The following is a 23,598-nucleotide window of genomic DNA, read 5'->3' as shown; positions in this document are numbered from 1 at the left end:
AGGTTTACGTGAAACCCAGCTTTCGGTGTCCACCCACAACGTTTTGGGCGAACGCCGCCGCTTCCTTGCTTTGCACAGCGTCTCTGGCCGCTTTGGGGCTGCCCCAGAGAGTTGTCGAGATGGAAGGGGTGTGTGGCACCTTGTCCCTTCTCTCCGCTGGTGAGCGCCCTTGACATCACAGCGCCTCGGCGGTAGTGCGGCGTTTTTCTGGGCCTGGCGCATCTGTGCACCGTAACATCTTACTGTCTTTAAGGAAAGTTACTCTCAGAGCTTGCGCGTTCCTGTGGCAAAGCGACATGTGGGCTTGGACCGTGAACTCCCTTAGGCCTGCGGGTGGACTGCTTTTCAACGCGCTGCGCTGGTAGAGGAGGGCGCCGGCGGGCAGCAAAAGGGAGCGCCTTGCCGAAACCCGGGATTGAACCAGGGACCTTTAGATCTTCAGTCTAACGCTCTCCCAACTGAGCTATTTCGGCCGCCCGGGCGAAGGGGGAGGGGGGCAGCGCTCCTGGCATTTCTGTTTCAAGAAGTGGGGTTCAACGGCGGCTGGCTAGGCTTCGGCTTCCCCACCTGCGGCGGTCCCGCGCGGAGTAGCCGTACCCCTGCCGGCCGGAAAGGCTTGGACTGTGTCCTCGGCGCTTGCTGCTCGCATCCAGTTCCTGACCGTGGCGGAGGGCAAGTGGAGGACAGAGATGGAAGAGACGTGCCAGGGATTCGTTGGAAAACCTGGCCTGCTCCTCGGCATCCTGCCTCGTGAGCCAGACACGACTCAGAAACGGCCTAAAGGCACTCTTCGGGGGCGTCTCTTGTTGTAGTCTTCGTTCTCTCGTCTCTCACAGTCTCCCGAAGGGCTGAGAGATGGGCTCCAATCACGCGGCACCTTTGCGGAAAGAATCTCCTGTGCACGAACACCGCCAGGCTGAACTCTCACCACCGTGTCCTCAACAGACAGGAGAGCAACTGCCGCAAACATGCGAAAATTTGAAAAGGCGTCACTCGTCACAAACGACGTTCCTCGCGCGAAACATCCTTTAAACGTTCTCCGAATCCAGGAACAACGCGGTGGCGGTGGCTGCCGACGCCGGTTTGGTGAAAGATGAGACGAGGGCGTGGTGAGAGTGATTTCCTGCTCTCAGAAGTCCTGGTAGTTGATTTTTGTGGCGTATCGATCGGCCTTGGCCAGGAGAGGAGTGATTGCGCAGAGTGACTAGAATGGATGGGTTTTAAAAAAAAAAAAAAGAAAAGAAAAGAAAAGAAAAGAAGAAAAGAAAAAAAAAGAAGAAAAGAAAGAAAGACAAAGTTGGACGCATACTACTTTCGCGGCAGTCAGCAGGGACTGTGAGCTCCCGCCTGGCACTGTCTCTCCAGAGTTGAGAGCAAGGAAGGGCGGAGCAAGTGGACATGGCGGTTGGAGGTGCCGGGGATTGAACCCGGGGCCTCGTGCATGCTAAGCACGCGCTCTACCACTGAGCTACACCCCCGCGGCTGCCGAAACCTCAGAGGCAGGAAAAGGGAAACCAACCAACCAAACACACAAACAAAAAATGGTGTGGCAACTCCTTACGTGTTGGTTCGAAGCTCCGTTGTGTACAACCCGGTTACTTGCGAAACTCCTATTCCCTTTCGCCGAGGACATGAGGAGAAAGGCAACCGAATGCCGGCCTAAAATTTAGGCGCCCTTCCTAGGATCTAGTCCCGCTTGTCAGCCTACCCCAGTGTCAGGCCTACAGACAACTTGAATGGAGGAAGGCAAAGAAGAGCCCTTTCCTAGTTCTGCCTGTTAAAAAAAGCCTAGACTCAAAGACACCCAAGGGGCAAGGAGGAGAGCTGGTCCCCCATCTCAGCAGCTTAATACACATCCCCCCGGATGGAACCAAAGCTCCGGGCAAAACTGGTCACTAGAAGCACTAGGGCAGGAAAAGTACAAGATGCCCTAGACAGTCTTTCGAGTGCTCAAAAGAGGATGGCGTGCCCCAAAGAGCACAGTGTCTTCGAGTCCACTCTTGCAAACACTGAGCATTAACTTGAAGAGTAAACCGCCAAGGATTACAACCTCCTGGGTGAAAGAAGAATAGGACACCAGATAAGTGATGGCAATACGGGGTCTAAGTGAAGAGATGGGCGGCATCAAAAGGTCCCCGAATTACATCCTGAGAATGGTAAGAGAGGCCGTGTTGTCCCCCACAGACCTTGGGGACTTGGAGACTTCAGTTTGAGTTAAGAGGCCAGTGGCCAAAAGAGGTATCTCAGACACTTGTTGACTTATCCTTGGGAAAACTCCCACGTATTTTAACTAGACTGAGACTCCATGAGTTCACCGTGAGTTCATTCATGGAAAAAGCTAAGCCATTGTGACCCTCGGTGTTGTCTAAAGGATTAGTGGGCTACGGAGCTCCCTTGTAGCACATCCCGGGTTAAGGATCCCGGGTTGTCTTTGCATCCCGCTGGGCATGCTGCTGTGGTGTGGGCTTGATCCCTGGCTGGGAAAAGAAAGTTTCTAACTACCTGTACCTCTACCGAAGGGGGAAAAAAAAAAAAAAAGGTAGACTGGTGCCTCAGGTACAAAACGACTGTGTCCTAAATATTTGGATGTGTTGCCCTGAATCTCTGTTCTCCGACGCTTCCACAGATGCTTAGGACTCCAGCTCCATATCGCTTGTGCATGCAGCCTTTTCAAGAGGGGATGCTCTCCCAAGCGATACTCGGAGGGTCCGTTCGGGACAAGTAGAAGGAGGAAGACTGTTTCCCTGACTCTTGCTATTTCTTTCATTTTGGAGTGCAGCCAGGACAGGACAGGGCAGTGAGTCTGTGTGGTGTATGAGCACGTCCTGCCTTCTCGGCTCAAACTGCAAAGCATCAGTGAACATCCACGCCTCAGTCTTTTAGGAGGAGGCAAGGACACAAGAAAGTGGCTTGTTTTTTGACTGGGGCGACCTCTCCTATACCTGTCATCATGGCCAGCCTCAAGGGCCTGTGACCAATGCATTTCAGAGGGCCTTGGGTCCAGCAAATCATGCAGCCAGTCTGTCCTACACTCACTGCTGGAGGATCCGGTGTTCTTCAAACCAGAGGAGGCAATTTTGTCCCCAAAGTACAAGACCTATCCAGACTTTCTAGGCCTCTTAGTGTCAACCTTTCCCTCAATCCAGAGGGGAGAAAAGAGCCTTGACCTGATCCATGATACCTAGGGTGAAATGCATGAAAACGAGATGGGAGGGTGGTCAAGCATATTTCAAGCTGAATAAAGGTGACTTATTTTTCCAGCTCTCAGAGGTCTGTCTGATTTTAGCCCAGTGGTTGGTTTTTGTTTTTGTGTAGCCTAAGGCATGGCCAAGGCATAGTAGAATAGAATAGAGTTGGAGGACAGGAAGGCCTGTGCTTTCTCCTCCGGAGTAGGGAAGGGGACCCTCTTCCTGGGCTCTCCAGAGGGAGAGGAGGGCCGCCTCTAGGCTGGAGGTGCCGGGGATTGAACCCGGGGCCTCGTGCATGCAAAGCACGCGCTCTACCACTGAGCTACACCCCCCCACGGCCAGCCAACACCTTCCCTCTTTACGGAAGACAATTGAATGGCACTATCGCCCGGCCTTGCTTTTGAGAACCTGCAACTGCTGGCATGAAGATATTTGACGCACAATGCCATTCTTTCTGAAGCTCCCTTACTGCCTTCTCTTTCACGGCGACACGAGGACAAAGGCAACTTCAAGCTAGGCAGAAAGGTACTGCGCCTACAGTCTATTCCCCCTGGTCAACCTACCCGCAAAGACCCGGCGGCACAAAACTCGAATAGAGGAAGGCAGAGAAGAGCCCTTTCCTAGCCCTGTCTCTTGGAAGAGTCTAGAATCCACAACGTTAAAAGAGCAATGAGGAGACCTGGCCCTACAGCCTAACCTCTCGCTGCAGATTTCCACGAGAAGGCACCACAGCTGCTGGAGGAATTTGCTGTCGGCAGAAAGGGCTGGGACAGGAAAAGGACAAGACAGACAAGCTAGAATATTGTTCTATGCCGGGACGTGAGAAGGAGCTCAAAGACAGTAGTACCCTCAAGAGTACCTAGGCGTCACATCTTGGAAACACTAAGCATTAAAGTGATTAATACATGAAAGGATGGCTAAAATAAGAATCGTTGCGTTCATACTGATAAAAAAGAAGAGAAAGAAAGAGAAAGACACATGGGAAAGAAAGAAGAGAATGCTTATCCTGCAAAAGCATACCAATTATTAAATGCAGAGGGAAAGATTACCATCATTTTCTCCTATCCTATAATGATTGATTCAGGCAAAATTCATCAATCAGTGCCAAAGCCATGGGTGAAATTTTGATAAGCAAAGATGTCTTGAGTTTCCAGATGTATCCTCACATAGTTCTTATGAACATGGTAGCTTGACCATGTAGAAACTCAGCACAGAAGATCTTACCCCAAATGGTCAGAGTAACGTCATCATGATGGGCACGCTGACATCCTGTGGCTCTGAGGACAAGCTGAGAAGGACACAGCAACCCTCCTGTTGCATTCTGAGCAAAGTGCATCATCATCTGAAGCCAATCAGGCGGGAATGGCAGTCCAATCAAAACTGAACCCGAGTTATACCAGCCGACTTGTCACCTAGTCCTTACGAGATGCCAATGAATGAAAATGTCATGAGAGACAAGAAAGAGTTGAGAAATGGTCCCAGATTAAAGGAGACCAAGGAAACAATAACGTAAAGGAAACGGGTCACCCTGGCGTGGTCCTGGATCAGGGAGTTTGGGGTTTATAGGACATGATCAGGACAATTAGCAAATGTTGAATATGGGTGGTCTATTAGAAAATAGTTTTGAACCAGCGTTGAAGTCCCCACACTTGACAATTTTACTGTGCTGACATAGGGAGTGTCCTTAAAGGATACAATGGAGAATGTTGGGAGAAGGGATATATTTGCCAAACTGTCAAACGGTTTAGGGAACAAAAAAATTATATGAGGAGAGATAGAGAGAGGGAGAGAGAGAGAGAACCAGTAAAAATGGCAAAATATTGCAGTAGATGAACCTGGGCATGCAAGGTAGTCTTTGCAACTGTTATTTTATGTTTGACATTATCTCCAAGACCAGGTTTTAAGAATTCCTCCTTTTTACCACCGCCTTCCTTGTTGAGCCAAATGCTGCCGGAGGACATGAAAGGCAGCGCATGGTGATTCAGACCCGAGTGCTGTGCGTGACCCCTCTGGGATTTCAGACCTCCACGAGGAGATGGGAATGCGTTTGTAACATCTGACGACCCTCCATGTGGAGGAGGGACGACAAAGAACACTCAGAGCTGGCATAGGAGTTTGGTGGGTGCCATCTGTTTGCCTCTCCCCTCAGGGGAACAGGCAGCAAGAAGGTCCCTTTCCCTTCCCTGAGTGAAGCAGCCTGAAAGGCTTTGTCCCAAGTAAGACTGGGCCTGTTTCTTCTCATCCTGTCAAGACCTGGGGAGTCCCTCAGTGCTCTTTCTTTCAAAGAGAAGCCAAACTGAGCACATCGGGGAGCCTGTGTGCAGTTGCGTTTTTGGTTTTGGTGACTAGCCAGTGGTGTTGGTGCCTCCAAGGAGGGCGGCAGGAAGCCCCGTGGTCTCTACCCCATTGTCGCTGTGAGGAGAACCTTTTGCTTGAGAAATGGGATCTGCTGGCCGTTTTCAGCTGCTGTACCTAAGATTTGGCTGGTTGTGTCTGTTTGTTAGCACACTGGGCTTATAAGGGAAAAAAAGATATGGGAAATATAGGTTAGGTAGGAATGTAAATGTTTTGAATAGCAGAGATTTTCCTGACAAAACGGCTTTGATCCTGGAGAGTTTGTTGGAAAAGTGAACTTTCAGTTTGATGGTTCAGGTCTCTTTTCAGATCCTGGGAGTGTTTTTTGTTTGTCTGTTTCCCTTACTTGATGATGAGCCAAACCTCGTACAAGCCAGGTTTGTTCTGGAGAATCTTGTCCCTGCACTTACCTTTCTCACACGGAGCTCTTGGCTCAACGGGACTATGACAGCTGGAAACCGGAGTAACATCTGGTTGACTTGCGATGGTTCATTTATTCCGTTTTACTGCAGAGAAGGCAACCGTTGACTTAGGGAAGGTTCCTTACCACTTTAAAGAGGAAACTAGTATTGCCTTTAAGATGACAAATACGGAGGCGTTCCCTGGAGCCGCAGCAGGTTTCCGGATCCGGGATGGTCTCTGCTGTGGTGTGGGTTTGCTGCCTGGCCCGGGAACTTCTGCATGTTGTGCTTGGGATGGGGGAGGGGGGGGATTACAAATCTAGTGTGATGTCGATAGTCACTAGGGAGGAAAAGACATGGCCTGTAAACTAGAACATGCCAGGGAGGTTTTTGTTCTACAAATATTTGATACGGCAGAAAGCTGACCCGTTTGTTCCTAGACAAGGCGATTGACTGGATTACCATGTGAGTGAGGAAGTGGCAGCCTGAGAGGATCCCCACCTTTCTCTCTGAGGGTGGCAGGGATGCTTCTAGTGCCTGCCAAAGACACTGGGGACTTGCAGACTTAAGTCTGAACTGAGAGACCAGTGCCCAAACAGATAAGTCAGACCCGTGGTGAATGTAAGTTCTAAACCTCTCCTGCATTGTGGCCAGAGTGAGACTCCATAAGTTAGTTCATTGTGAATTCATTCATAGAAGAGTCCAGAGACACTTAGTGACCATCAGTGTGGCCTAAAAGACTTGTGACGCGGAAGACACGAGAAAGCATAAAACCCTAAAACAGGGCGATTATAGCTCTTTCTCTTGACTTATGCCAGGGCTCCATTCTCTGAAGATTCAGGAAGCCCTGGGAACGGCAACTGATTTCCCGGCACACCCTAGGAACTGAGTGCCAGCCTCTCTGCCTTCTAGAACATGGTGGAGGAAGAGCTGAGAGCACACAAATGTGGAAATAGGGGCCATGCTTTCAGTAGGATGATGAGTCCTTTAGCGGAAGTTACCCGGAATTCTCATGCTCTTTGCCACGGAGAACACACATTGCTTTTCCCCTCCAACCAGAGGGATCAGGATGGCTGGTCCCCGTGCTTTCTTGTTTTCTGCCCTTTAATTTATTGGTGTCAAACTTCCCCGGATCCAGGAACACGAACTGCTCTTGAACTGAATTGGACGCCTCTTCCAGGTGAGTGGTGGGTGACGCACACCCTTTCCTGTCAGATTTAGGGAAGGTAGAGTTTGGAGGGCATCGACCCGCGGAAGATTTCCAGGGGGCAAGTTGAAATCTTACTCACAGACCCCCTAAGTTGACCCTGGGTCAGCATGGCACAGTTTTGGTTGTTGTTTTGTTGGTGTTCTGCAAACGATAAAAGTAAAAACTGGGGCTTGTTCATAATGTAGCTGGCAGTAGCAGGTGGATAATAGCGGTAACAATGGGTTGCATGAGATGACTACATCGGTTCCTCGATAAACCCACTTCCTTACAGGCGAGAGAAAGAATTCCTTGGCCACACGGTTCACAGCCAGGACGGAGGAGGGCAAGCTTCAAAGCCAGAGCCTCTTAGCGCACCTATTTCAGATCTTTTCTTGGGAGACAGGAATCCTGTCCAAAGACGGCTGGAGGTTAGTGGCTTCTGGACTCATTTCTCTTTGAAAATGTCAGTGTCATTCACGGGGAAAGAAGCTTTGGTCCCACACAATTATTTTGTGTTGAGGAGAGAGGGCGGGTGTCTGGGGAAACTGGGCCGCCGAGAAAGGAAGGAACTCATGATACTCACCATGAGGTGAAATGCCTTCAGCCCAGCAGTGTGGTCTGCAAACCGTGCTGTGACGTTTTGCTGGGGGTGTTCTGGCTCTGGTTGTGGGTGCCTAGAGGAATGGAGGGCAGAAAAGCGTTCATAAGAGCTAGCGATTACAGTCTGTCTTTCAAATGGAATGTTCCCGGCGACGGAGAGAATGCAAAGGAGATTTGCAACCAGGACAAGGTCCATCCGATGCGTTAGCTGAGTGTATGTATGTATGTCCAGATCTGCAGAGCTGGGCGAACTCCTGGCATTTTTTAATCTTGGCGAAACGTTTGAATTCGTAGGGGCTCAGGTCCTAGTCTCTTCGTATTTATTCTGCAGTTGTTGTCGTTGTTGTTTTCCTAACAACTGGCAAAAGGCTGCGGGACACCGCGCCTGCTCTTGATGTTTCGAGTATCTGCATTAAGCTCTGCTGCCTTATGGCTGGTAAGCTGTCGATTGGCTGTGAGCTGGGACTGGTCTTTGGAACGATTCGCGGCTGTGCCTGTCACCCTTCGGCAGGGGCAAGGCCGGTCTTCTCTGTGTGGTTCCAACGTTATTATACGTCCTGCCGAAGCGAGCACCCCTTTAACACTTTAAATGGTTGGAAAAAGGAAAAGGGAGGAGGTTATTTCGTGACGCGTGAGGTTTACGTGAAACCCAGCTTTCGGTGTCCACCCACAACGTTTTGGGCGAACGCCGCCGCTTCCTTGCTTTGCACAGCGTCTCTGGCCGCTTTGGGGCTGCCCCAGAGAGTTGTCGAGACGGAAGGGGTGTGTGGCACCTTGTCCCTTCTCTCCGCTGGTGAGCGCCCTTGACATCACAGCGCCTCGGCGGTAGTGCGGCGTTTTTCTGGGCCTGGCGCATCTGTGCACCGTAACATCTTACTGTCTTTAAGGAAAGTTACTCTCAGAGCTTGCGCGTTCCTGTGGCAAAGCGACATGTGGGCTTGGACCGTGAACTCCCTTAGGCCTGCGGGTGGACTGCTTTTCAACGCGCTGCGCTGGTAGAGGAGGGCGCCGGCGGGCAGCAAAAGGGAGCGCCTTGCCGAAACCCGGGATTGAACCAGGGACCTTTAGATCTTCAGTCTAACGCTCTCCCAACTGAGCTATTTCGGCCGCCCGGGCGAAGGGGGAGGGGGGCAGCGCTCCTGGCATTTCTGTTTCAAGAAGTGGGGTTCAACGGCGGCTGGCTAGGCTTCGGCTTCCCCACCTGCGGCGGTCCCGCGCGGAGTAGCCGTACCCCTGCCGGCCGGAAAGGCTTGGACTGTGTCCTCGGCGCTTGCTGCTCGCATCCAGTTCCTGACCGTGGCGGAGGGCAAGTGGAGGACAGAGATGGAAGAGACGTGCCAGGGATTCGTTGGAAAACCTGGCCTGCTCCTCGGCATCCTGCCTCGTGAGCCAGACACGACTCAGAAACGGCCTAAAGGCACTCTTCGGGGGCGTCTCTTGTTGTAGTCTTCGTTCTCTCGTCTCTCACAGTCTCCCGAAGGGCTGAGAGATGGGCTCCAATCACGCGGCACCTTTGCGGAAAGAATCTCCTGTGCACGAACACCGCCAGGCTGAACTCTCACCACCGTGTCCTCAACAGACAGGAGAGCAACTGCCGCAAACATGCGAAAATTTGAAAAGGCGTCACTCGTCACAAACGACGTTCCTCGCGCGAAACATCCTTTAAACGTTCTCCGAATCCAGGAACAACGCGGTGGCGGTGGCTGCCGACGCCGGTTTGGTGAAAGATGAGACGAGGGCGTGGTGAGAGTGATTTCCTGCTCTCAGAAGTCCTGGTAGTTGATTTTTGTGGCGTATCGATCGGCCTTGGCCAGGAGAGGAGTGATTGCGCAGAGTGACTAGAATGGATGGGTTTAAAAAAAAAAAAAAAGAAAAGAAAAGAAAAGAAAAGAAGAAAAGAAAAAAAAAGAAGAAAAGAAAGAAAGACAAAGTTGGACGCATACTACTTTCGCGGCAGTCAGCAGGGACTGTGAGCTCCCGCCTGGCACTGTCTCTCCAGAGTTGAGAGCAAGGAAGGGCGGAGCAAGTGGACATGGCGGTTGGAGGTGCCGGGGATTGAACCCGGGGCCTCGTGCATGCTAAGCACGCGCTCTACCACTGAGCTACACCCCCGCGGCTGCTGAAACTTCAGAGGCAGGAAAAGGGAAACCAACCAACCAAACACACAAACAAAAAATGGTGTGGCAACTCCTTACGTGTTGGTTCGAAGCTCCGTTGTGTACAACCCGGTTACTTGCGAAACTCCTATTCCCTTTCGCCGAGGACATGAGGAGAAAGGCAACCGAATGCCGGCCTAAAATTTAGGCGCCCTTCCTAGGATCTAGTCCCGCTTGTCAGCCTACCCCAGTGTCAGGCCTACAGACAACTTGAATGGAGGAAGGCAAAGAAGAGCCCTTTCCTAGTTCTGCCTGTTAAAAAAAGCCTAGACTCAAAGACACCCAAGGGGCAAGGAGGAGAGCTGGTCCCCCATCTCAGCAGCTTAATACACATCCCCCCGGATGGAACCAAAGCTCCGGGCAAAACTGGTCACTAGAAGCACTAGGGCAGGAAAAGTACAAGATGCCCTAGACAGTCTTTCGAGTGCTCAAAAGAGGATGGCGTGCCCCAAAGAGCACAGTGTCTTCGAGTCCACTCTTGCAAACACTGAGCATTGACTTGAAGAGTAAACCGCCAAGGATTACAACCTCCTGGGTGAAAGAAGAATAGGACACCAGATAAGTGATGGCAATACGGGGTCTAAGTGAAGAGATGGGCGGCATCAAAAGGTCCCCGAATTACATCCTGAGAATGGTAAGAGAGGCCGTGTTGTCCCCCACAGACCTTGGGGACTTGGAGACTTCAGTTTGAGTTAAGAGGCCAGTGGCCAAAAGAGGTATCTCAGACACTTGTTGACTTATCCTTGGGAAAACTCCCACGTATTTTAACTAGACTGAGACTCCATGAGTTCACCGTGAGTTCATTCATGGAAAAAGCTAAGCCATTGTGACCCTCGGTGTTGTCTAAAGGATTAGTGGGCTACGGAGCTCCCTTGTAGCACATCCCGGGTTAAGGATCCCGGGTTGTCTTTGCATCCCGCTGGGCATGCTGCTGTGGTGTGGGCTTGATCCCTGGCTGGGAAAAGAAAGTTTCTAACTACCTGTACCTCTACCGAAGGGGGAAAAAAAAAAAAAAAGGTAGACTGGTGCCTCAGGTACAAAACGACTGTGTCCTAAATATTTGGATGTGTTGCCCTGAATCTCTGTTCTCCGACGCTTCCACAGATGCTTAGGACTCCAGCTCCATATCGCTTGTGCATGCAGCCTTTTCAAGAGGGGATGCTCTCCCAAGCGATACTCGGAGGGTCCGTTCGGGACAAGTAGAAGGAGGAAGACTGTTTCCCTGACTCTTGCTATTTCTTTCATTTTGGAGTGCAGCCAGGACAGGACAGGGCAGTGAGTCTGTGTGGTGTATGAGCACGTCCTGCCTTCTCGGCTCAAACTGCAAAGCATCAGTGAACATCCACGCCTCAGTCTTTTAGGAGGAGGCAAGGACACAAGAAAGTGGCTTGTTTTTTGACTGGGGCGACCTCTCCTATACCTGTCATCATGGCCAGCCTCAAGGGCCTGTGACCAATGCATTTCAGAGGGCCTTGGGTCCAGCAAATCATGCAGCCAGTCTGTCCTACACTCACTGCTGGAGGATCCGGTGTTCTTCAAACCAGAGGAGGCAATTTTGTCCCCAAAGTACAAGACCTATCCAGACTTTCTAGGCCTCTTAGTGTCAACCTTTCCCTCAATCCAGAGGGGAGAAAAGAGCCTTGACCTGATCCATGATACCTAGGGTGAAATGCATGAAAACGAGATGGGAGGGTGGTCAAGCATATTTCAAGCTGAATAAAGGTGACTTATTTTTCCAGCTCTCAGAGGTCTGTCTGATTTTAGCCCAGTGGTTGGTTTTTGTTTTTGTGTAGCCTAAGGCATGGCCAAGGCATAGTAGAATAGAATAGAGTTGGAGGACAGGAAGGCCTGTGCTTTCTCCTCCGGAGTAGGGAAGGGGACCCTCTTCCTGGGCTCTCCAGAGGGAGAGGAGGGCCGCCTCTAGGCTGGAGGTGCCGGGGATTGAACCCGGGGCCTCGTGCATGCAAAGCACGCGCTCTACCACTGAGCTACACCCCCCCACGGCCAGCCAACACCTTCCCTCTTTACGGAAGACAATTGAATGGCACTATCGCCCGGCCTTGCTTTTGAGAACCTGCAACTGCTGGCATGAAGATATTTGACGCACAATGCCATTCTTTCTGAAGCTCCCTTACTGCCTTCTCTTTCACGGCGACACGAGGACAAAGGCAACTTCAAGCTAGGCAGAAAGGTACTGCGCCTACAGTCTATTCCCCCTGGTCAACCTACCCGCAAAGACCCGGCGGCACAAAACTCGAATAGAGGAAGGCAGAGAAGAGCCCTTTCCTAGCCCTGTCTCTTGGAAGAGTCTAGAATCCACAACGTTAAAAGAGCAATGAGGAGACCTGGCCCTACAGCCTAACCTCTCGCTGCAGATTTCCACGAGAAGGCACCACAGCTGCTGGAGGAATTTGCTGTCGGCAGAAAGGGCTGGGACAGGAAAAGGACAAGACAGACAAGCTAGAATATTGTTCTATGCCGGGACGTGAGAAGGAGCTCAAAGACAGTAGTACCCTCAAGAGTACCTAGGCGTCACATCTTGGAAACACTAAGCATTAAAGTGATTAATACATGAAAGGATGGCTAAAATAAGAATCGTTGCGTTCATACTGATAAAAAAGAAGAGAAAGAAAGAGAAAGACACATGGGAAAGAAAGAAGAGAATGCTTATCCTGCAAAAGCATACCAATTATTAAATGCAGAGGGAAAGATTACCATCATTTTCTCCTATCCTATAATGATTGATTCAGGCAAAATTCATCAATCAGTGCCAAAGCCATGGGTGAAATTTTGATAAGCAAAGATGTCTTGAGTTTCCAGATGTATCCTCACATAGTTCTTATGAACATGGTAGCTTGACCATGTAGAAACTCAGCACAGAAGATCTTACCCCAAATGGTCAGAGTAACGTCATCATGATGGGCACGCTGACATCCTGTGGCTCTGAGGACAAGCTGAGAAGGACACAGCAACCCTCCTGTTGCATTCTGAGCAAAGTGCATCATCATCTGAAGCCAATCAGGCGGGAATGGCAGTCCAATCAAAACTGAACCCGAGTTATACCAGCCGACTTGTCACCTAGTCCTTACGAGATGCCAATGAATGAAAATGTCATGAGAGACAAGAAAGAGTTGAGAAATGGTCCCAGATTAAAGGAGACCAAGGAAACAATAACGTAAAGGAAACGGGTCACCCTGGCGTGGTCCTGGATCAGGGAGTTTGGGGTTTATAGGACATGATCAGGACAATTAGCAAATGTTGAATATGGGTGGTCTATTAGAAAATAGTTTTGAACCAGCGTTGAAGTCCCCACACTTGACAATTTTACTGTGCTGACATAGGGAGTGTCCTTAAAGGATACAATGGAGAATGTTGGGAGAAGGGATATATTTGCCAAACTGTCAAACGGTTTAGGGAACAAAAAAATTATATGAGGAGAGATAGAGAGAGGGAGAGAGAGAGAGAACCAGTAAAAATGGCAAAATATTGCAGTAGATGAACCTGGGCATGCAAGGTAGTCTTTGCAACTGTTATTTTATGTTTGACATTATCTCCAAGACCAGGTTTTAAGAATTCCTCCTTTTTACCACCGCCTTCCTTGTTGAGCCAAATGCTGCCGGAGGACATGAAAGGCAGCGCATGGTGATTCAGACCCGAGTGCTGTGCGTGACCCCTCTGGGATTTCAGACCTCCACGAGGAGATGGGAATGCGTTTGTAACATCTGACGACCCTCCATGTGGAGGAGGGACGACAAAGAACACTCAGAGCTGGCATAGGAGTTTGGTGGGTGCCATCTGTTTGCCTCTCCCCTCAGGGGAACAGGCAGCAAGAAGGTCCCTTTCCCTTCCCTGAGTGAAGCAGCCTGAAAGGCTTTGTCCCAAGTAAGACTGGGCCTGTTTCTTCTCATCCTGTCAAGACCTGGGGAGTCCCTCAGTGCTCTTTCTTTCAAAGAGAAGCCAAACTGAGCACATCGGGGAGCCTGTGTGCAGTTGCGTTTTTGGTTTTGGTGACTAGCCAGTGGTGTTGGTGCCTCCAAGGAGGGCGGCAGGAAGCCCCGTGGTCTCTACCCCATTGTCGCTGTGAGGAGAACCTTTTGCTTGAGAAATGGGATCTGCTGGCCGTTTTCAGCTGCTGTACCTAAGATTTGGCTGGTTGTGTCTGTTTGTTAGCACACTGGGCTTATAAGGGAAAAAAAGATATGGGAAATATAGGTTAGGTAGGAATGTAAATGTTTTGAATAGCAGAGATTTTCCTGACAAAACGGCTTTGATCCTGGAGAGTTTGTTGGAAAAGTGAACTTTCAGTTTGATGGTTCAGGTCTCTTTTCAGATCCTGGGAGTGTTTTTTGTTTGTCTGTTTCCCTTACTTGATGATGAGCCAAACCTCGTACAAGCCAGGTTTGTTCTGGAGAATCTTGTCCCTGCACTTACCTTTCTCACACGGAGCTCTTGGCTCAACGGGACTATGACAGCTGGAAACCGGAGTAACATCTGGTTGACTTGCGATGGTTCATTTATTCCGTTTTACTGCAGAGAAGGCAACCGTTGACTTAGGGAAGGTTCCTTACCACTTTAAAGAGGAAACTAGTATTGCCTTTAAGATGACAAATACGGAGGCGTTCCCTGGAGCCGCAGCAGGTTTCCGGATCCGGGATGGTCTCTGCTGTGGTGTGGGTTTGCTGCCTGGCCCGGGAACTTCTGCATGTTGTGCTTGGGATGGGGGAGGGGGGGGATTACAAATCTAGTGTGATGTCGATAGTCACTAGGGAGGAAAAGACATGGCCTGTAAACTAGAACATGCCAGGGAGGTTTTTGTTCTACAAATATTTGATACGGCAGAAAGCTGACCCGTTTGTTCCTAGACAAGGCGATTGACTGGATTACCATGTGAGTGAGGAAGTGGCAGCCTGAGAGGATCCCCACCTTTCTCTCTGAGGGTGGCAGGGATGCTTCTAGTGCCTGCCAAAGACACTGGGGACTTGCAGACTTAAGTCTGAACTGAGAGACCAGTGCCCAAACAGATAAGTCAGACCCGTGGTGAATGTAAGTTCTAAACCTCTCCTGCATTGTGGCCAGAGTGAGACTCCATAAGTTAGTTCATTGTGAATTCATTCATAGAAGAGTCCGGAGACATTTAGTGACCATCAGTGTGGCCTAAAAGACTTGTGACGCGGAAGACACGAGAAAGCATAAAACCCTAAAACAGGGCCATTATAGCTCTTTCTCTTGACTTATGCCAGGGCTCCATTCTCTGAAGATTCAGGAAGCCCTGGGAACGGCAACTGATTTCCCGGCACACCCTAGGAACTGAGTGCCAGCCTCTCTGCCTTCTAGAACATGGTGGAGGAAGAGCTGAGAGCACACAAATGTGGAAATAGGGGCCATGCTTTCAGTAGGATGATGAGTCCTTTAGCGGAAGTTACCCGGAATTCTCATGCTCTTTGCCACGGAGAACACACATTGCTTTTCCCCTCCAACCAGAGGGATCAGGATGGCTGGTCCCCGTGCTTTCTTGTTTTCTGCCCTTTAATTTATTGGTGTCAAACTTCCCCGGATCCAGGAACACGAACTGCTCTTGAACTGAATTGGACGCCTCTTCCAGGTGAGTGGTGGGTGATGCACACCCTTTCCTGTCAGATTTAGGGAAGGTAGAGTTTGGAGGGCATCGACCTGCGGAAGATTTCCAGGGGGCAAGTTGAAATCTTACTCACAGACCCCCTAAGTTGACCCTGGGTCAGCATGGCACAGTTTTGGTTGTTGTTTTGTTGGTGTTCTGCAAACGATAAAAGTAAAAACTGGGGCTTGTTCATAATGTAGCTGGCAGTAGCAGGTGGATAATAGCGGTAACAATGGGTTGCATGAGATGACTACATCGGTTCCTCGATAAACCCACTTCCTTACAGGCGAGAGAAAGAATTCCTTGGCCACACGGTTCACAGCCAGGACGGAGGAGGGCAAGCTTCAAAGCCAGAGCCTCTTAGCGCACCTATTTCAGATCTTTTCTTGGGAGACAGGAATCCTGTCCAAAGACGGCTGGAGGTTAGTGGCTTCTGGACTCATTTCTCTTTGAAAATGTCAGTGTCATTCACGGGGAAAGAAGCTTTGGTCCCACACAATTATTTTGTGTTGAGGAGAGAGGGCGGGTGTCTGGGGAAACTGGGCCGCCGAGAAAGGAAGGAACTCATGATACTCACCATGAGGTGAAATGCCTTCAGCCCAGCAGTGTGGTCTGCAAACCGTGCTGTGACGTTTTGCTGGGGGTGTTCTGGCTCTGGTTGTGGGTGCCTAGAGGAATGGAGGGCAGAAAAGCGTTCATAAGAGCTAGCGATTACAGTCTGTCTTTCAAATGGAATGTTCCCGGCGACGGAGAGAATGCAAAGGAGATTTGCAACCAGGACAAGGTCCATCCGATGCGTTAGCTGAGTGTATGTATGTCCAGATCTGCAGAGCTGGGCGAACTCCTGGCATTTTTTAATCTTGGCGAAACGTTTGAATTCGTAGGGGCTCAGGTCCTAGTCTCTTCGTATTTATTCTGCAGTTGTTGTCGTTGTTGTTTTCCTAACAACTGGCAAAAGGCTGCGGGACACCGCGCCTGCTCTTGATGTTTCGAGTATCTGCATTAAGCTCTGCTGCCTTATGGCTGGTAAGCTGTCGATTGGCTGTGAGCTGGGACTGGTCTTTGGAACGATTCGCGGCTGTGCCTGTCACCCTTCGGCAGGGGCAAGGCCGGTCTTCTCTGTGTGGTTCCAACGTTATTATACGTCCTGCCGAAGCGAGCACCCCTTTAACACTTTAAATGGTTGGAAAAAGGAAAAGGGAGGAGGTTATTTCGTGACGCGTGAGGTTTACGTGAAACCCAGCTTTCGGTGTCCACCCACAACGTTTTGGGCGAACGCCGCCGCTTCCTTGCTTTGCACAGCGTCTCTGGCCGCTTTGGGGCTGCCCCAGAGAGTTGTCGAGACGGAAGGGGTGTGTGGCACCTTGTCCCTTCTCTCCGCTGGTGAGCGCCCTTGACATCACAGCGCCTCGGCGGTAGTGCGGCGTTTTTCTGGGCCTGGCGCATCTGTGCACCGTAACATCTTACTGTCTTTAAGGAAAGTTACTCTCAGAGCTTGCGCGTTCCTGTGGCAAAGCGACATGTGGGCTTGGACCGTGAACTCCCTTAGGCCTGCGGGTGGACTGCTTTTCAACGCGCTGCGCTGGTAGAGGAGGGCGCCGGCGGGCAGCAAAAGGGAGCGCCTTGCCGAAACCCGGGATTGAACCAGGAACCTTTAGATCTTCAGTCTAACGCTCTCCCAACTGAGCTATTTCGGCCGCCCAGGCGAAGGGGGAGGGGGGCAGCGCTCCTGGCATTTCTGTTTCAAGAAGTGGGGTTCAACAGCGGCTGGCTAGGCTTCGGCTTCCCCACCTGCGGCGGTCCCGCGCGGAGTAGCCGTACCCCTGCCGGCCGGAAAGGCTTGGACTGTGTCCTCGGCGCTTGCTGCTCGCATCCAGTTCCTGACCGTGGCGGAGGGCAAGTGGAGGACAGAGATGGAAGAGACGTGCCAGGGATTCGTTGGAAAACCTGGCCTGCTCCTCGGCATCCTGCCTCGTGAGCCAGACACGACTCAGAAACGGCCTAAAGGCACTCTTCGGGGGCGTCTCTTGTTGTAGTCTTCGTTCTCTCGTCTCTCACACTCTCCCGAAGGGCTGAGAGATGGGCTCCAATCACGCGGCACCTTTGCGGAAAGAATCTCCTGTGCACGAACACCGCCAGGCTGAACTCTCACCACCGTGTCCTCAACGGACAGGAGAGCAACTGCCGCAAACATGCGAAAATTTGAAAAGGCGTCACTCGTCACAAACGACGTTCCTCGCGCGAAACATCCTTTAAACGTTCTCCGAATCCAGGAACAACGCGGTGGCGGTGGCTGCCGACGCCGGTTTTGTGAAAGATGAGACGAGGGCGTGGTGAGAGTGATTTCCTGCTCTCAGAAGTCCTGGTAGTTGATTTTTGTGGCGTATCGATCGGCCTTGGCCAGGAGAGGAGTGATTGCGCAGAGTGACTAGAATGGATGGGTTTAAAAAAAAAAAAAAGAAAAGAAAAGAAAAGAAAAGAAGAAAAGAAAAAAAAAGAAGAAAAGAAAGAAAGAAAGAAAGACAAAGTTGGACGCATACTACTTTCGCGGCAGTCAGCAGGGACTGTGAGCTCCCGCCTGGCACTGTCTCTCCAGAGTTGAGAGCAAGGAAGGGCGGAGCAAGTGGACGTGGCGGTTGGAGGTGCCGGGGATTGAACCCGGGGCCTCGTGCATGCTAAGCACGCGCTCTACCACTGAGCTACACCCCCGCGGCTGCCGAAACCTCAGAGGCAGGAAAAGGGAAAGCAAACAAACAACCAAACACACAAACAAAAAATGGTATGGCAACTCCTCACGTGTTGGTTCGAAGCTCCGTTGTGTACAACCCGGTTACTTGCGAAACTCCTATTCCCTTTCGCCGAGGACATGAGGAGAAAGGCAACCGAATGCCGGCCTAAAATTTAGGCGCCCTTCCTAGGATCTAGTCCCGCTTGTCAGCCTACCCCAGTGTCAGGCCTACAGACAACTTGAATGGAGGAAGGCAAAGAAGAGCCCTTTCCTAGTTCTGCCTGTTAAAAAAAGCCTAGACTCAAAGACACCCAAGGGGCAAGGAGGAGAGCTGGTCCCCCATCTCAGCAGCTTAATACACATCCCCCCGGATGGAACCAAAGCTCCGGGCAAAACTGGTCACTAGAAGCACTAGGGCAGGAAAAGTACAAGATGCCCTAGACAGTCTTTCGAGTGCTCAAAAGAGGATGGCGTGCCCCAAAGAGCACAGTGTCTTCGAGTCCACTCTTGCAAACACTGAGCATTGACTTGAAGAGTAAACCGCCAAGGATTACAACCTCCTGGGTGAAAGAAGAATAGGACACCAGATAAGTGATGGCAATACGGGGTCTAAGTGAAGAGATGGGCGGCATCAAAAGGTCCCCGAATTACATCCTGAGAATGGTAAGAGAGGCCGTGTTGTCCCCCACAGACCTTGGGGACTTGGAGACTTCAGTTTGAGTTAAGAGGCCAGTGGCCAAAAGAGGTATCTCAGACACTTGTTGACTTATCCTTGGGAAAACTCCCACGTATTTTAACTAGACTGAGACTCCATGAGTTCACCGTGAGTTCATTCATGGAAAAAGCTAAGCCATTGTGACCCTCGGTGTTGTCTAAAGGATTAGTGGGCTACGGAGCTCCCTTGTAGCACATCCCGGGTTAAGGATCCCGGGTTGTCTTTGCATCCCGCTGGGCGTGCTGCTGTGGTGTGGGCTTGATCCCTGGCTGGGAAAAGAAAGTTTCTAACTACCTGTACCTCTACCGAAGGGGGAAAAAAAAAAAAAAAAAAAAAGAAAAGGTAGACTGGTGCCTCAGGTACAAAACGACTGTGTCCTAAATATTTGGATGTGTTGTCCTGAATCTCTGTTCTCCGATGCTTCCACAGATGCTTAGGACTCCAGCTCCATATCGCTTGTGCATGCAGCCTTTTCAAGAGGGGATGCTCTCCCAAGCGATACTCGGAGGGTCCGTTCGGGACAAGTAGAAGGAGGAAGACTGTTTCCCTGACTCTTGCTATTTCTTTCATTTTGGAGTGCAGCCAGGACAGGACAGGGCAGTGAGTCTGTGTGGTGTATGAGCACGTCCTGCCTTCTCGGCTCAAACTGCAAAGCATCAGTGAACATCCACGCCTCAGTCTTTTAGGAGAAGGCAAGGACACAAGAAAGTGGCTTGTTTTTGACTGGGGCGACCTCTCCTATACCTGTCATCATGGCCAGCCTCAAGGGCCTGTGACCAGTGCATTTCAGGGGGCCTTGGGTCCAGCAAATCATGCAGCCAGTCTGTCCTACACTCACTGCTGGAGGATCCGGTGTTCTTCAAACCAGAGGAGGCAATTTTGTCCCCAAGGGACAAGACCTATCCAGACTTTCTAGCCTCTTAGTGTCAACCTTTCCCTCAAGCCAGAGGGGAGAAAAGAGCCTTGACCTGATCCATGATATCTAGGGTGAAATGCATGAAAACAAGATGGGAGGATGGTCAAGCGTATTTCAAGCTAAATGAAGGTGACTTACTTTCCAGCTCTCAGAGGTCTGTCTGATTTTAGCCCAGTGGTTGGTTTTTGTTTTTGTGTAGCCTAAGGCATGGCCAAGGCATAGTAGAATAGAATAGAGTTGGAGGACAGGAAGGCCTGTGCTTTCTCCTCCGGAGTAGGGAAGGGGACCCTCTTCCTGGGCTCTCCAGAGGGAGAGGAGGGCCGCCTCTAGGCTGGAGGTGCCGGGGATTGAACCCGGGGCCTCGTGCATGCAAAGCACGCGCTCTACCACTGAGCTACACCCCCCCACGGCCAGCCAACACCTTCCCTCTTTACGGAAGACAATTGAATGGCACTATCGCCCGGCCTTGCTTTTGAGAACCTGCAACTGCTGGCATGAAGATATTTGACGCACAATGCCATTCTTTCTGAAGCTCCCTTACTGCCTTCTCTTTCACGGCGACACGAGGACAAAGGCAACTTCAAGCTAGGCAGAAAGGTACTGCGCCTACAGTCTATTCCCCCTGGTCAACCTACCCGCAAAGACCCGGCGGCACAAAACTCGAATAGAGGAAGGCAGAGAAGAGCCCTTTCCTAGCCCTGTCTCTTGGAAGAGTCTAGAATCCACAACATTAAAAGAGCAATGAGGAGATCTGACCCTACAGCCTAACCTCTCGCTGCAGATTTCCACGAGAAGGCACCACAGCTGCTGGAGGAATTTGCTGTCGGCAGAAAGGGCTGGGACAGGAAAAGGACAAGACAAGCTAGATTATCGTTCTATGCCGGGACGTGAGAAGGAGCTCAAAGACAGTAGTACCCTCAAGAGTACCTAGGCGTCACATCTTGGAAACACTAAGCATTAAAGTGATTAATACATGAAAGGATGGCTAAAATAAGAATCGTTGCGTTCATACTGATAAAAAAGAAGAGAAAGAAAGAGAAAGACACATGGGAAAGAAAGAAGAGAATGCTTATCCTGCAAAAGCATACCAATTATTAAATGCAGAGGGAAAGATTACCATCATTTTCTCCTATCCTATAATGATTGATTCAGGCAAAATTCTTCAATCAGTGCCAAAGCCATGGGTGAAATTTTGATAAGCAAAGATGTCTTGAGTTTCCAGATGTATCCTCACATAGTTCTTATGAACATGGTAGCTTGACCATGTAGAAACTCAGCACAGAAGATCTTACCCCAAATGGTCAGAGTAACGTCATCATGATGGGCACGCTGACATCCTGTGGCTCTGAGGACAAGCTGAGAAGGACACAGCAACCCTCCTGTTGCATTCTGAGCAAAGTGCATCATCATCTGAAGCCAATCAGGCGGGAATGGCAGTCCAATCAAAACTGAACCCGAGTTATACCAGCCGACTTGTCACCTAGTCCTTACGAGATGCCAATGAATGAAAATGTCATGAGAGACAAGAAAGAGTTGAGAAATGGTCCCAGATTAAAGGAGACCAAGGAAACAATAACGTAAAGGAAACGGGTCACCCTGGCGTGGTCCTGGATCAGGGAGTTTGGGGTTTATAGGACATGATCAGGACAATTAGCAAATGTTGAATATGGGTGGTCTATTAGAAAATAGTTTTGAACCAGCGTTGAAGTCCCCACACTTGACAATTTTACTGTGCTGACATAGGGAGTGTCCTTAAAGGATACAATGGAGAATGTTGGGAGAAGGGATATATTTGCCAAACTGTCAAATGGTTTAGGGAACAAAAAAATTATATGAGGAGAGATAGAGAGAGGGAGAGAGAGAGAACCAGTAAAAATGGCAAAATATTGCAGTAGATGAACCTGGGCATGCAAGGTAGTCTTTGCAACTGTTATTTTATGTTTGACATTATCTCCAAGACCAGGTTTTAAGAATTCCTCCTTTTTACCACCGCCTTCCTTGTTGAGCCAAATGCTGCCGGAGGACATGAAAGGCAGCGCATGGTGATTCAGACCCGAGTGCTGTGCGTGACCCCTCTGGGATTTCAGACCTCCACGAGGAGATGGGAATGCGTTTGTAACATCTGACGACCCTCCATGTGGAGGAGGGACGACAAAGAACACTCAGAGCTGGCATAGGAGTTTGGTGGGTGCCATCTGTTTGCCTCTCCCCTCAGGGGAACAGGCAGCAAGAAGGTCCCTTTCCCTTCCCTGAGTGAAGCAGCCTGAAAGGCTTTGTCCCAAGTAAGACTGGGCCTGTTTCTTCTCATCCTGTCAAGACCTGGGGAGTCCCTCAGTGCTCTTTCTTTCAAAGAGAAGCCAAACTGAGCACATCGGGGAGCCTGTGTGCAGTTGCGTTTTTGGTTTTGGTGACTAGCCAGTGGTGTTGGTGCCTCCAAGGAGGGCGGCAGGAAGCCCCGTGGTCTCTACCCCATTGTCGCTGTGAGGAGAACCTTTTGCTTGAGAAATGGGATCTGCTGGCCGTTTTCAGCTGCTGTACCTAAGATTTGGCTGGTTGTGTCTGTTTGTTAGCACACTGGGCTTATAAGGGAAAAAAAGATATGGGAAATATAGGTTAGGTAGGAATGTAAATGTTTTGAATAGCAGAGATTTTCCTGACAAAACGGCTTTGATCCTGGAGAGTTTGTTGGAAAAGTGAACTTTCAGTTTGATGGTTCAGGTCTCTTTTCAGATCCTGGGAGTGTTTTTTGTTTGTCTGTTTCCCTTACTTGATGATGAGCCAAACCTCGTACAAGCCAGGTTTGTTCTGGAGAATCTTGTCCCTGCACTTACCTTTCTCACACGGAGCTCTTGGCTCAACGGGACTATGACAGCTGGAAACCGGAGTAACATCTGGTTGACTTGCGATGGTTCATTTATTCCGTTTTACTGCAGAGAAGGCAACCGTTGACTTAGGGAAGGTTCCTTACCACTTTAAAGAGGAAACTAGTATTGCCTTTAAGATGACAAATACGGAGGCGTTCCCTGGAGCCGCAGCAGGTTTCCGGATCCGGGATGGTCTCTGCTGTGGTGTGGGTTTGCTGCCTGGCCCGGGAACTTCTGCATGTTGTGCTTGGGATGGGGGAGGGGGGGGATTACAAATCTAGTGTGATGTCGATAGTCACTAGGGAGGAAAAGACATGGCCTGTAAACTAGAACATGCCAGGGAGGTTTTTGTTCTACAAATATTTGATACGGCAGAAAGCTGACCCGTTTGTTCCTAGACAAGGCGATTGACTGGATTACCATGTGAGTGAGGAAGTGGCAGCCTGAGAGGATCCCCACCTTTCTCTCTGAGGGTGGCAGGGATGCTTCTAGTGCCTGCCAAAGACACTGGGGACTTGCAGACTTAAGTCTGAACTGAGAGACCAGTGCCCAAACAGATAAGTCAGACCCGTGGTGAATGTAAGTTCTAAACCTCTCCTGCATTGTGGCCAGAGTGAGACTCCATAAGTTAGTTCATTGTGAATTCATTCATAGAAGAGTCTGGAGCCATTTAGTGACCATCAGTGTGGCCTAAAAGACTTGTGACGCGGAAGACACGAGAAAGCATAAAACCCTAAAACAGGGCCATTATAGCTCTTTCTCTTGACTTATGCCAGGGCTCCATTCTCTGAAGATTCAGGAAGCCCTGGGAATGGCAACTGATTTCCCGGCACACCCTAGGAACTGAGTGCCAGCCTCTCTGCCTTCTA

At 50.3% G+C, this 23,598-nt stretch overlaps 11 non-coding genes across 11 annotated transcripts; all 11 read right to left on the bottom strand.

Moving 5' to 3' along the window:
- Nucleotides 1-400: 400 nt before the first annotated feature.
- TRNAF-GAA (transfer RNA phenylalanine (anticodon GAA)) lies at nt 401-473 on the bottom strand. The gene has a single exon. It is a non-coding gene; the product is annotated as a tRNA-Phe (tRNA).
- A 933-nt stretch (nt 474-1,406) lies between these two features.
- Nucleotides 1,407-1,478, bottom strand: TRNAA-AGC (transfer RNA alanine (anticodon AGC)). Its single transcript has one exon. It is a non-coding gene; the product is annotated as a tRNA-Ala (tRNA).
- Nucleotides 1,479-3,448: 1,970 nt separating this feature from the next.
- Nucleotides 3,449-3,520, bottom strand: TRNAA-UGC (transfer RNA alanine (anticodon UGC)). The gene has a single exon. It is a non-coding gene; the product is annotated as a tRNA-Ala (tRNA).
- Nucleotides 3,521-8,199: 4,679 nt separating this feature from the next.
- Nucleotides 8,200-8,306, bottom strand: LOC146401316 (U6 spliceosomal RNA). Its single transcript, XR_014811539.1, has one exon. It is a non-coding gene; the product is annotated as a U6 spliceosomal RNA (small nuclear RNA).
- Nucleotides 8,307-8,767: 461 nt separating this feature from the next.
- Nucleotides 8,768-8,840, bottom strand: TRNAF-GAA (transfer RNA phenylalanine (anticodon GAA)). The gene has a single exon. It is a non-coding gene; the product is annotated as a tRNA-Phe (tRNA).
- A 933-nt stretch (nt 8,841-9,773) lies between these two features.
- TRNAA-AGC (transfer RNA alanine (anticodon AGC)) lies at nt 9,774-9,845 on the bottom strand. The gene has a single exon. It is a non-coding gene; the product is annotated as a tRNA-Ala (tRNA).
- A 1,970-nt stretch (nt 9,846-11,815) lies between these two features.
- TRNAA-UGC (transfer RNA alanine (anticodon UGC)) lies at nt 11,816-11,887 on the bottom strand. Its single transcript has one exon. It is a non-coding gene; the product is annotated as a tRNA-Ala (tRNA).
- Nucleotides 11,888-16,562: 4,675 nt separating this feature from the next.
- Nucleotides 16,563-16,669, bottom strand: LOC146401312 (U6 spliceosomal RNA). Its single transcript, XR_014811538.1, has one exon. It is a non-coding gene; the product is annotated as a U6 spliceosomal RNA (small nuclear RNA).
- Nucleotides 16,670-17,130: 461 nt separating this feature from the next.
- On the bottom strand, nt 17,131-17,203 carry TRNAF-GAA (transfer RNA phenylalanine (anticodon GAA)). Its single transcript has one exon. It is a non-coding gene; the product is annotated as a tRNA-Phe (tRNA).
- A 940-nt stretch (nt 17,204-18,143) lies between these two features.
- On the bottom strand, nt 18,144-18,215 carry TRNAA-AGC (transfer RNA alanine (anticodon AGC)). The gene has a single exon. It is a non-coding gene; the product is annotated as a tRNA-Ala (tRNA).
- Nucleotides 18,216-20,197: 1,982 nt separating this feature from the next.
- TRNAA-UGC (transfer RNA alanine (anticodon UGC)) lies at nt 20,198-20,269 on the bottom strand. The gene has a single exon. It is a non-coding gene; the product is annotated as a tRNA-Ala (tRNA).
- Nucleotides 20,270-23,598: the final 3,329 nt, after the last annotated feature.

The sequence above is a fragment of the Sus scrofa genome, chromosome 7 (assembly GCF_054392235.1).
Source record: "Sus scrofa isolate SSC_HxYL_T2T_F1_AM1 chromosome 7, Sscrofa_HxYL_maternal_Yorkshire_Landrace_v2.0, whole genome shotgun sequence".
Taxonomy (NCBI): domain Eukaryota; kingdom Metazoa; phylum Chordata; class Mammalia; order Artiodactyla; family Suidae; genus Sus; species Sus scrofa.
Note: the sequence above shows the minus strand (reverse complement) of the source record. Positions and strands in the feature narration are given on the sequence as shown.